This window comes from Xenopus laevis, chromosome 6S, assembly GCF_017654675.1.
Source record: "Xenopus laevis strain J_2021 chromosome 6S, Xenopus_laevis_v10.1, whole genome shotgun sequence".
In the NCBI taxonomy this organism is placed as follows: Eukaryota; Metazoa; Chordata; class Amphibia; order Anura; family Pipidae; genus Xenopus; species Xenopus laevis.
Window position 1 is genome coordinate 130,885,307 of NC_054382.1, and position 13,904 is coordinate 130,899,210.

The window sequence follows — 13,904 nt, forward strand, 5'->3', positions numbered from 1 at the left end:
AGGACAAAGCCCTTTGGCCAGTCTGTAACGTCAGACATGCAAATGTTTTTCTGTCCAAGGCAGCGCCACAACCCTTCTGGATCCACCCTCAAAGAACGCCTCGACCGGCAGGTAGCGGACTACCTGGCATTAACTGCAGATATCGACACTCTGAGGAGCGATGAACCCCTGGACTACTGGGTGCGCAGGCTTGATCTGTGGCCAGAGCTGTCACAATTTGCCATGAACCTCTTGTCTTGCCCAGCCTCAAGTGTGCTCTCAGAAAGGACCTTCAGTGCAGCAGGAGGGATTGTAACTGAGAAGAGAACTCGCCTAGGTCACAAAAGTGTCGATTACCTGACCTTTATTAAAATGAATGAGGGGTGGATCTCGGAGGGTTACTGCACGCCGGAAGACTTGTTCTGACTTCTATGCAGCTGTCCTTCTCTTCAAGCCTCATGACTCCACACACAGCTGTCCTTTAGCGTCCTCCTCCTCCCTCCGCCACCGTTACAAACTAGGGTGCAAACCCTACTGGTTTAATTTTTTCTGGCCTCTGTGCTTCAGTGGCTGCAACCAAAAAAACTGGGCAAACAATGTCTACAAGGTCAACGTATGGCAAAAAATGACTATTTTCAGCATTTATATGGCATATTTTTTCTGGCAACTGTGCTTCAGTGGCTGCGTCCAAAAAAATGCATATTTTCTGCATTTATATGGCATAATTTTTCTGGCCTCTGTGCTTCAGTGGCTGCAACCAAAAAAATGCATATTTTCAGCATTTATATGGCATAATTTTTCTGGCCTCTGTGCTTCAGTGGCTGCAACCAAAAAAATTTATATTTTCAGCATTTATATGGCATAATTTTTCTGGCAACTGTGCTTCAGTGGCTGCAACCAAAAAAATGCATATTTTCTGCATTTATATGGCATAATTTTTCTGGCCTCTGTGCTTCAGTGGCTGCAACCAAAAAAAATTATATTTTCAGCATTTATATGGCATAATTTTTCTGGCCTCTGTGCTTCAGTGGCTGCAACCAAAAAAATTTATATTTTCAGCATTTATATGGCATAATTTTTCTGGCAACTGTGCTTCAGTGGCTGCGACCAAAAAAATGACTATTTTCAGCATTTATATGGCATATTTTTTCTGGCCTCTGTGCTTCAGTGGCTGCGGCCAAAAAAACTGGGCAAACAATGCCTACAAGGTCAACGACGTTGATTACTAGCCAGCAAAGCTACCTAAGCTAAAAATGTCCTTCAAATCCCTGCAGACTCTGTCCAATACAGAGCAGTATCAAGCAGATTACTAGCCAGCAAACTTACTATCATCTGTCCCTGAAATCACTAACAGCTCTCCCCCTACACTATCTCTTCCAAGCACACACAGGCAGATTTTTCAGATACATTTTTGCCCTTGATCCCCCTCTGGCATGCCACTGTCCAGGTCGTTGCACCCTTTAAACAACTTTAAAATCATTTTTCTGGCCAGAAATGTCTTTTTTAGATGTTAAAGTTCGCCTTCCCATTGAAGTCTATGGGGTTTGCGAACCGTTCGCGAACCGCTCGCGTTTTTGCGCAAGTTCACGAATATGTTCGCGAACTTTTTTTCCGACGTTCGCTACATCCCTAATGTCCACCCTAAAACAAATGTAGCATGCCCCTCAAATAATTAAAAAATAATATTAAAATGAAAAGCACAGAATGAACAGTTACAACTTTAAAAACACTATCCCACTTTATGAAAAAAACTTGTTTTTTTTTTCATTTTAATAACTTTTCAGCATACAGGATATGATTTCACTGACATAAGATTGAGGAGGATGTAGCGTCATCTTATTGGTTCACCAGGTATAACCTGGCGAAAGAAACTCTGGCGAAAGGGGTAACATAATGGGAAATTCACACTTTAGTGAATTTGTGGAGTAACAATCGTTCACCTGAGCAAAAATTTGCCTGGCAAAAGGGGGTAAAACTTTGTTAGTGATGTACTCTTTCACTAGCGATTTGTCCTCTATGCCTGTTAGTGGTATTGGTATTTCTACCAAATTTTCGCTAGCGACGGCCACTTCGTGATTTGGTAAATTTGGCCCAGTTGAGGGGTACAGAAACAAAAAAGGGTGGGGGGGGAGATGAAAATTAGGATTCATATCATAATGAAGATTACCATCAACGCAAGATCTGACAATGACAATAAGACATTAGTAAAAAGGAGATGAGAGTTCATCTTGGACTGTGGAAGTATAATATAAGACCAGTAATATGAAATTAAAGTGAAAAATAAATTCAATTCAGGAAAAGAACCACACAAATCTTGTAAACAACTTGTAAAAGAGAATGTAAGAAATTATTGCTTCTAATTTTCTAGTTTCTTCCACCAAGGATAGAAAAAACTTTGAAGAGGAAGTCAACCTCCTGCTGATCCGATATAATCTTTCTCTGGTGAAACAAATAGTAGAATCATTGGGAGATCCTCTATCCCAAAACTTTCAGCCAACTCTCTCTCTCTTCACTCTCTTTTGTGGTGGACCTGAACAGTGATGAAAGTTCTATCAACATTTAATAATGGAAGCTAGGAAGCTATCATTTATATTAGTTAAAGAGTGATCCCCAACAGTTTTTTGAAAATGTTTTAATACCTAAAGGACCTTTGAATGCATGAGGCTATAAGACTGAACCTTGAAAGCAGAAAAAAATTGGATATTTTTTAATGAAAAATGGACTTTATTTCTAAATCTGCTAGATAGCACAGAGAAGAAGCTGTTAGATAAGCTTCCTTTTAGTAACGTCTTTCAAGATGAATTATCTTTGACACCAGTATATTATACAATATGTAAAAATAATTGACTTATACTTTACAGGTCATTCACATTGTAGTAATTAAGGTCAGATGGGAGAATAGAGCTTTTTTTTCTTATATGGCAATTCCAATGTCAATGTTATAGATGTGCTATTACTGAGGCATGAATGATTTATCGTTATTCTATATTAATGTTTTCTGACTTTCTATCAGTTACTTAGCTCAAACGACTCCTCTGATATTTGACCTGTAAGTTTGCCAAAGAGTTGAAAGTGTCAATAATATTTTTTTTAAAAATGATTACATTTAGTATTTTATTTTACATTTTAAATTTAAAATACAATGTTTTGTTGTAAAATGTGTCTTTTTATTTATACATCTACAAAATGTACCCAATGTGCTATTTCATTTGATGTTTCATTTTGGGTGTGGTTATTGGGCGTGATGCGTCAAAAGAAACACAATGGCATGTGTATGTCTTGAAGAACCAGATGCAATTGGGTCAAAACGTTTGTCAGAGTGGGAATTACATGATTGCCTGTGCTTAATGTTGATTGCATGTAATTCACTATTGACGCAGCCCACAGAGTGAACCCTTAACTGATTGCCTGTCGGGCCTAGTGGGTCTAGTAGGTTGGAGTCAGGACCAAGGAAGAAGCTGTATACAGAAAATTCCAATTTACAGTATCCAAGGGGTTAAGTTCCAGGCAAAATATCAGGGCAGGCAGCGAGTAGCAAAGTCAGGAACAAGGCAGGAAGATATTAACCAGAGGATCAAATAATACAGCAATTTAGGAGCCGCCAGGAACGTTACCAAGAAATATCTATATTCAGGCATTGAGCCCTGGTCTCTGGTGTCTTTGTATTTAAAATTTTCATGCCAAAATATGACATGGTGATGTAATGCGCTGCTGGGTCACAATGCATGTTGGTGTGCAGCCATGGTTGCCGCCATTTTACCCATGAAATTAGAGGTGGTATCTCCAGGGTTGCCCTGCATGTACATGCATTTCTCGTGATTCAGCAGAGGAAGCAGGACAGGTGAAATGGTAGAAGAAACTTTCATGAATGGTATCAATGCTTGGAACAAGTTGTGTTCATTTTTGAGCTCATACCTGAGCCCTAATATCTATCAATGAGGAAACACACCCTGTTAATTACCAGTATTTATCTTAATCTGTTTCCATCAGATTAATGGAAGTCCCCTATGGTCATGTAATTAAGTTGTGAGGCCACAATGTTGTAGGCTAGATTTTCACACTAACAATGATTTGTGAGGCCAATTTGCTTCTGTTTCGTAAGGGCTAATTACCACAGTCAATATTGTGACAACTTGCCTACATAAACATTGAATAGCACTTGAAATTAGGCAGGGTGTTGGCTATCCATATACTTTTATATAGCTGAAGATGAGATTGTGAACAGAATGGAGAAAACAAACATGTGCTTGCCCCATGGAACTGCTTAACATTTTTGTAGTATTTCGATTGCTTTAAAAATTGTTTCAAGAAATATCAGGGGAGTGTGATCCTGGTCCCTCTGCCCCCTGAGGCAGCTTGCTGCTGCCACAACCCCCCATGCTCACCTTTTCGTGCTGGAGGGGGTCTGGGGGGTCCAAAATGCCACCAGAGGGGGTCCAGAATGCTGGCGAGAGATGACTAGAAACAACAAATTGCTGGTTTGAAGACAGGAAATTTGGCTGTTAAAGTTACCAGCAATGACATTTTTGCCGCCCGTTGGTAACCAGTGGGTGCTTCCACCTGAGCCAAGTTTCTCAACTCCTTCATTGTCGCAGCACCCAGGAAAAATATGGTATATTTCTAGTATGGCTGAATACTACATGGGGAGGCCCATTTATCAATATTCTTATTGTAAAGAAAGTACCTGGTGGTCTAGCAGGGGTGCAAAGGGACGCCCATTGCACCCAAGATGGGGACGCCCACTACTCTCGTCCTCTTCTGATTTTTAGAGTTTTAGAGAAATTAAAAAATATAAAATTAATAGAAATAATAGAAATTTGAAGGTTATTAAATAGGCCCCTTTATGTGCCAGTCTTTGTTGTTGAGTGTCAATTGCACCAACTTGCTATACAGTATGTGCCAGCTACAGTCTAGTTGAATGTTGTAGCATTTCAGAAATTTCGATTATCTTTTTCAATAATTGTTTTCTGCAAAACTATCCTCCGTAAAGGTGTATAGCTGTGCTAATAAAATTTTATTAAAGTATCTCTTTACAGATTAGGATGAGAAATCCTTGGGAACATTCCACTTCCAGAGATGTTATGCTAGCCACACCCACAGTTTTCCACAATATAACACAATAGAAAGACTGAGGGAGAAAAAGGGAGGCTTTGTTATTTGTGGCTGTGTGTACATCTGCTCCTTATTTTCTCTCTGAAAGTGAAGGGAGGCAAAGGTATGTCTTATTCGGAGGGACATTGAATTGACCAGTTCTGGATTTTCAAACCAAACTGAAATATATTTTGAAGGCCTTTTGCAGGGCCAGAACTAGGGGTAGACAGAAGAGGCAATTACCTCTCCGTAGCCTACCCCTAGCCCGGGACCTTGCTCCCACATATTTTAAGCAATCCCCTACTCCCCTTCAGTAGCGCTAGCAAGAACACTCTATTGCAGTCATTCATTGATGTGCGGATCAAGGTAAAGCTCGTTGGGTTGCTTAGGTCTTCCCAGATAGCTTAGTCTGGCCTTATGTTTGTGCCTCAATTGTTCTTAGTCCTTGTGAAGGTACTGACAATGCTTCCACCATTTTTCATAAACATCTGGTCAGAAGATAGCTCCAGCTCATATCAATCGACCTAAGTGAGCAAAGAAATACGTCGCTCTTATTTTCCTATTGAAACATTGTGAGGCTCTAATTTTTTTTCGGATACATCAATCAATCTAAAGCTTGTTATAAAGAAATTACATTATCTCCTATGATAGCCTGTTGACCTTTAGGCTCTTGCAGCCCTCAAAAGACGGCTGTTATTTTGTGGCATTTTGTAAACTGTAGTTCAACACTATTTGACAAGCTACTATCTATAGAATAACAGTAAGGAACACTTAAACACTTGGATACAATTGTTTTGTGATTCTTTAATAGATGGCTTAGCTTTTCTAATTGGGCTCTTAATAGTCATTTGTACAGTGGGCATTGGCACTTGTATTAAAAGGCCCTTGTAATAATCATTAAGTAGAGAACCTTGGCTCTTTTCCATGTCCATTTGTGCTAAGGCTTTTCCATTGGCATGACTGTTGAAAGCAGATTGCAATCCCACTCACATCACTTCAATCAGTAGCACAACTAGATGTTACTGGGCCCCACAACAAATTATTTTTATGGCCCCCAACATATCCAGAGTTTGTCCTTTTTTTACCAAAATATGTTGAAATTGCTCATTATTTAGGGCCTTATGGGGTCCCCTATACCTCCTGGGCCCCCCTGCAGCGTAGGGTCTGCTTTCTCTGTAGGCACATCACTGACTTCAATCCTTGCTTTTAAAAATTTGCTTAGAAAAAGAAGTAGCTGGTTTTTAATCTGGTGACTTTATATTGCATGATTATGTAGGGAGGTAGTGCTGAGCCCACACTCTTAGGGGCATATTTATCATGGGTTGAATTTCAAATTTGAAAAACTAAAAAATTTGAATTCAAAAAGACCAACCAAAATTAAGTTTAAGGGTTTTTTTTTGGCCGAATCAAATAGGTCTGTATTCGGCCAAATTTGAATCGTACAAATCAAAGTAATAACGCATTCGATCGAATTAGAATTGACCATTCCACCAATTGACTCCAAATAGGTTCTAGGAGGTGCCCCATAGGCTAAAACAGCAATTCGGCAGCCGAAGTAGAATTTTTAAAGAGACCGTAAATGATAAATTCTGATATTCAAATTTTTTTTAGTTTTTTAAAATTCAAATCGAATTTGGAATATTCCCTAGTCGAAGTACACAAAAAATAGCTAGAAATTTGAATTTTTGAATTCACCTCGACTTTTGATAAATCAGCCCCTTAATGCAGTGGTTTTCCTGTAGCAGAGCGGGCAATGAGCCTGTGTCTTCTTATAGGGGCCAAAATTAGGGATGTAGCGAACGTCGGAAAAAAAGTTCGCGAACATATTCGCGAACTTGCGCAAAAACGCGAGCGGTTCGCGAACGGTTCGCGAACCCCATAGACTTCAATGGGAAGGCGAACTTTAACATCTAAAAAAAAAATTTCTGGCCAGAAAAATGATTTTAAAGTTGTTTAAAGGGTGCAACGACCTGGACAGTGGCATGCCAGAGGGGGATCAAGGGCAAAAATGTATCTGAAAAATCTGCCTGTGTGTGCTTGGAAGAGATAGTGTAGGGGGAGAGCTGTTAGTGATTTCAGGGACAGATGATAGTAAGTTTGCTGGCTAGTAATCTGCTTGATACTGCTCTGTATTGGAGGGACAGAAGTCTGCAGGGATTTGAGGGACATTTTAGCTTAGGTAGCTTTGCTGGCTAGTAATCTACTGTTCTCTTTAAACAACTGCCATACGTTGACCTTGTAGGCATTGTTTGCCCAGTTTTTTTGGACGCAGCCACTGAAGCACAGTTGCCAGAAAAAATATGCCATATAAATGCTGAAAATAGTCATTTTTCGCCATACGTTGACCTTGTAGACATTGTTTGCCCAGTTTTTTTGGTTGCAGCCACTGAAGCACAGTTGCCAGAAAAAATATGCCATATAAATGCTGAAAATAGTCATTTTTCGCCATACGTTGACCTTGTAGACATTGTTTGCCCAGTTTTTTTGGTTGCAGCCACTGAAGCACAGTTGCCAGAAAAAATATGCCATATAAATGCTGAAAATAGTCATTTTTTGCCATATACGTTGAGTCAACGTATGGCAAAAAATGACTATTTTCAGCATTTATATGGCATATTTTTTCTGGCCTCTGTGCTTCAGTGGCTGCGGCCAAAAAAACTGGGCAAACAATGCCTACAAGGTCAACATCGTTGACCTTGTAGGCATTGTTTGCCCAGTTTTTTTGGCCGCAGCCACTGAAGCACAGAGGCCAGAAAAAATATGCCATATAAATGCTGAAAATAGTCATTTTTTTGGTCGCAGCCACTGAAGCACAGTTGCCAGAAAAATTATGCCATATAAATGCTGAAAATATGCATTTTTTTGGTTGCAGCCACTGAAGCACAGAGGCCAGAAAAATTATGCCATATAAATGCTGAAAATATGCATTTTTTTGGTTGCAGCCACTGAAGCACAGAGGCCAGAAAAATTATGCCATATAAATGCTGAAAATATAAATTTTTTTGGTTGCAGCCACTGAAGCACAGAGGCCAGAAAAATTATGCCATATAAATGCTGAAAATATGCATTTTTTTGGTTGCAGCCACTGAAGCACAGAGGCCAGAAAAATTATGCCATATAAATGCAGAAAATATGCATTTTTTTGGACGCAGCCACTGAAGCACAGTTGCCAGAAAAAATATGCCATATAAATGCTGAAAATAGTCATTTTTTGCCATACGTTGACCTTGTAGACATTGTTTGCCCAGTTTTTTTGGTTGCAGCCACTGAAGCACAGAGGCCAGAAAAAATTAAACCAGTAGGGTTTGCACCCTAGTTTGTAACGGTGGCGGAGGGAGGAGGAGGACGCTAAAGGACAGCTGTGTGTGGAGTCATGAGGCTTGAAGAGAAGGACAGCTGCATAGAAGTCAGAACAAGTCTTCCGGCGTGCAGTAACCCTCCGAGATCCACCCCTCATTCATTTTAATAAAGGTCAGGTAATCGACACTTTTGTGACCTAGGCGAGTTCTCTTCTCAGTTACAATCCCTCCTGCTGCACTGAAGGTCCTTTCTGAGAGCACACTTGAGGCTGGGCAAGACAAGAGGTTCATGGCAAATTGTGACAGCTCTGGCCACAGATCAAGCCTGCGCACCCAGTAGTCCAGGGGTTCATCGCTCCTCAGAGTGTCGATATCTGCAGTTAATGCCAGGTAGTCCGCTACCTGCCGGTCGAGGCGTTCTTTGAGGGTGGATCCAGAAGGGTTGTGGCGCTGCCTTGGACAGAAAAACATTTGCATGTCTGACGTTACAGACTGGCCAAAGGGCTTTGTCCTTGCAGGTGTGCTCGTGGCAGGATTACTGGCACCTCTGCCCCTGGAATGTTGATGAGTTCCTGAAGTGACATCACCCTTAAAAGCATTGTACAACATGTTTTGCAGGCTGGTTTGTAAATGCCGCATCTTTTCGGACTTGTGGTATGTTGGTAACATTTCTGACACTTTATGCTTGTACCGAGGGTCTAGTAGCGTTGCGACCCAGTACAGGTCCTTCTCCTTAAGCCTCTTGATACGGGGGTCCTTCAACAGGCATGACAGCATGAAAGACCCCATTCTCACAAGGTTGGATGCAGAGCTATCCATCTCCGCTTCCTCATTATCAAGGACTGCATCATCCACGGTCTCCTCCCCCCAGCCACGTACAAGACCAGGGGTCCCCAAAAGGTCACCACTAGCCCCCTGGGAAGCCTGCTCCTGTTGGTCCTCCTCCTCCTCCTCCACAAAGCCACCTTCCTCCTCTGACTCCACTTCTGGCACCTCTCCCTGCGTTGCAGCAGGTGCCTGGGTTCGTTCTGGTGATTCCGACCAGAAATCGTGCGCTTCCAGCTCCTCGTCACGCTGGTCTACAGCCTCATCTGTCACTCGTCGCACGGCACGCTCCAGGAATAAAGCGAAGGGTATTAGGTCGCTGATGGTGCCTTCGGTGCGACTGACCATATTTGTCACCTCTTCAAAAGGTCGCATGAGCCTGCAGGCATCGCGCATAAGCACCCAGTAACGGGGGAAAAAAATCCCCAGCTGTGCAGATCCAGTCCTACCACCCAGTTCAAAAAGGTACTCGTTGACGGCCCTTTGTTGTTGCAGCAGACGTTCCAACATAAGGAGCGTTGAATTCCAGCGAGTCTGGCTGTCAGAAATCAAACGCCTGACTGGCATGTTGTAGCGCTGCTGAATGTCAGCAAGGCGTGCCATGGCTGTGTAGGAACGTCTGAAATGGGCCGACACCTTTCTGGACTGGGTGAGAACGTCCTGGAATCCTGGGTACTTGGAGACAAAACGTTGGACTATTAAATTTAACACATGTGCCATGCAGGGCACATGTGTTAAATTGCCTAGTCTCAACGCTGCCAACAGATTGCTTCCATTGTCACACACCACTTTTCCGATCTGCAGTTGGTGTGGGGTCAGCCACCGATCGGCCTGTGACTGCAGAGATGACAGGAGTACAGATCCGGTATGGTTTTTGCTTTCCAGGCACGTCATCCCCAAGACAGCGTGACAACGGCGTACCTGGCACGTCGAATAGCCTAGGGGGAGCTGGGGGTGCACAGGTGTGGAGGAGGAGAAGGAGGACCCAGCAGCAGAGTAAGAAGAAGAAGAAGACGAGGTAGAGAGCGATGGAGGAGTAGAGGTGGTGGCAGAACCGCGTGCAATCCGTGGCGGTGACACCAACTCCACTGTTGTTGTTGAGCTACCCATTCCCTGCTTCCCAGCCATTAACAAGTTCACCCAGTGGGCAGTGTAGGTGACATACCTGCCCTGACCATGCTTGGAGGACCATGCGTCAGTAGTCATATGGACCTTTGGCCCAACACTAAGTGACAGAGATGCGGTAACTTGGCTCTGCACATGTTGGTACAGGTGTGGTATTCCCTTTTTAGAAAAAAAATTGCGGCTGGGTACCTTCCACTGCGGTGTCCCAATTGCTACAAATTTGCGGAAGGCCTCAGAGTCCACCAGCTGGTATGGTAAAAGCTGGCGGGCTAAGAGTGCAGACAAGCCAGCTGTCAGACGCCGGGCAAGGGGGTGACAGTCAGACATTGGCTTCTTACGCTCAAACATGGCCTTCACAGAAACTTGGCTGGTGGCAGATGACTGGGAATGGGAACAGGTGGTCAAGGTGGAAGGCGGAGTGGAGGGTGGTTCAGACGGGTCAAGGAGAGCAGAGGTAGAGCAGTAAGATGCTGGACCAGAAGGAGTGTGGCTTTTAGTTTGCCTGTTGCCTTTGAGGTGTTGCTCCCAAAGTGCTTTGTGCTTGCCGCTCATGTGCCTTCGCATAGAAGTTGTACCTATGTGGCTGTTGGGCTTACCAAGGCTCAGTTTCTGACTGCACTCATTGCAAATTACAATGCTTTTGTCAGAGGCACACACATTAAAAAAATCCCACACTGCTGACTTTTTGGAAGTGTGCGATCTGGCGGTAACAGTAGAAGTTGGCGGCATTGGCGGCAATGGCGGGTGCGTTGGCCGGCTGAACACAGGTGCCGATACATGTTGTTGCCCTACTGATCCCTGCGGGCTGTCCTCCCTGCTTCTTCTAAGTCTTATTCTCCTACTGCCTCTCTGACTCTCCGTCTCTCCATCTGAACTACCCTCCTCTTGCTCTCTTCTACTAGGCACCCACAAAACATCAATCTCCTCATCATCATTCTCCTCAGATGCATCAATTTCTTCTGACACATCACAGAAGGAAGCAGCAGCGGGGACCTCCTCCTCATCACTCATTATGTCCATCTCTGTCGTGTTCTCTGCCAGAATTAAATCTGGTGTAAGGTCCTCATCTCCTTCATCTTCTTCTGGCAATAATGGTTGCGCATTACTCAGTTCAAGAAACTCATGGGAAAATAACTCCTCTGACCCCAGTGAAGAAGGGGCACCGGTGGTGGAGGAAGTGTTACGTGGGGTGGCCATAGCAGTGGAGGATGAGGAGGATGTTGTGGTAAAGTTAGAAACGGTAGAGGATGGGGTGTGCTGTGTAAGCCAGTCAACTACCTCTTCAGCATTTTGGGAGTTCAGGGTCATTGGCTTTTTAAAACTGGGCAATTTGCTAGGGCCACAGGATTGCATAGCAGCACGGCCCCTAGCACGGCCTCTGCGTGGCGGCCTGCCTTTGCCTGGCATTATTTTTTAAAAAACAACAACAACAACAAAAACTCAGTTGGTTTTTCTGGAAACGATAATACACACAGCTAGATGGCGGGTTTGAAGAAAACAGTGTGCAAATAATGCCTACAAGGTCAACGTATACACTACTACAGCGGTGGATACGGATTACGTAAAATATATTATGGCTGCTTGAAAAAAGTCACTCCGGTGTTTTTTCTGGAGACGGTAATATTATGGATATTTAGACAGAATGTGAACAAGGTCACACAGCTAGATGGCAGGTTGAAGAAAACAGTGTGCAAATAATGCCTACAAGGTCAACGTATACACTACTACAGCGGTGGATACGGATTACGTAAAATATATTATGGCTGCTTGAAAAAAGTCACTCCGGTGTTTTTTCTGGAGACGGTAATATTATGGATATTTAGACAGAATGTGAACAAGGTCACACAGCTAGATGGCGGGTTGAAGAAAACACTGTGCAAATAATGCCTACAAGGTCAACGTATACACTACTACAGCGGTGGATACGGATTACGTAAAATATATTATGGCTGCTTGAAAAAAGTCACTCCGGTGTTTTTTCTGGAGACGGTAATATTATGGATATTTAGACAGAATGTGAACAAGGTCACACAGCTAGATGGCGGGTTGAAGAAAACACTGTGCAAATAATGCCTACAAGGTCAACGTATACACTACTACAGCGGTGGATACGGATTACGTAAAATATATTATGGCTGCTTGAAAAAAGTCACTCCGGTGTTTTTTCTGGAGACGGTAATATTATGGATATTTAGACAGAATGTGAACAAGGTCACACAGCTAGATGGCGGGTTGAAGAAAACAGTGTGCAAATAATGCCTACAAGGTCAACGTATACACTACTACAGCGGTGGATACGGATTACGTAAAATATATTATGGCTGCTTGAAAAAAGTCACTCCGGTGTTTTTTCTGGAGACGGTAATATTTTGGATATTTAGACAGAATGTGAACAAGGTCACACAGCTAGATGGCGGGTTGAAGAAAACAGTGTGCAAATAATGCCTACAAGGTCAACGTATACACTACTACAGCGGTGGATACGGATTACGTAAAATATATTATGGCTGCTTGAAAAAAGTCACTCCGGTGTTTTTTCTGGAGACGGTAATATTATGGATATTTAGACAGAATGTGAACAAGGTCACACAGCTAGATGGCGGGTTGAAGAAAACACTGTGCAAATAATGCCTACAAGGTCAACGTATACACTACTACAGCGGTGGATACGGATTACGTAAAATATATTATGGCTGCTTGAAAAAAGTCACTCCGGTGTTTTTTCTGGAGACGGTAATATTATGGATATTTAGACAGAATGTGAACAAGGTCACACAGCTAGATGGCGGGTTGAAGAAAACACTGTGCAAATAATGCCTACAAGGTCAACGTATACACTACTACAGCGGTGGATACGGATTACGTAAAATATATGAATGCTGCTTGAAAAAAGTCACTCCGGTGTTTTTTCTGGAGACGGTAATATTATGGATATTTAGACAGAATGTGAACAAGGTCACACAGCTAGATGGCGGGTTGAAGAAAACAGTGTGCAAATAATGCCTACAGGGCAAATAATGCCTAAAAGGTCAACTTATACACTACTACAGCGGTAGTAAAATAAAAAAAAGTAAAATAAAAAAAAAATGAATATTAAAAAAAAAAATTAAAGTTGGTGCTGCTGAACTACTAGGAGCAGCAGATTAGCACACCAGTCCCACTCCCCAACACTGCTAGACTAATAGCACTGGGCTCTTATAGTAGTAGTAGTAGTAGTAGTAAAACAACAAAAAAATAAATAAAAGCAGTCCTTACAAGGACTACTGTTATTGCAGCAGTCAGCAGATGAGATCAGAAGCAGGACAGCTGCCCACTGCAGCTACATACAGAGCACTGCAGTAGAAGGTAGATTACTAGCCAGCAAAGCTACCTAAGCTAAAATGTCCCTCAAACCCCTGCAGACTTCTGTCCCTCCAATAACAGAGCAGTATCAAAACGATTACTAGCCAGCAAACTTTCAACTGTCCCTGAAATCACTAACAGGCAGCAGCTCTCTCCCTACACTATCTCTTCAGCACACACAGGCAGAGTGAAAAAACGCTGCAGGGCTTCGGTTTTTATAGGGAAGGGGAGTGGTCCAGGGGA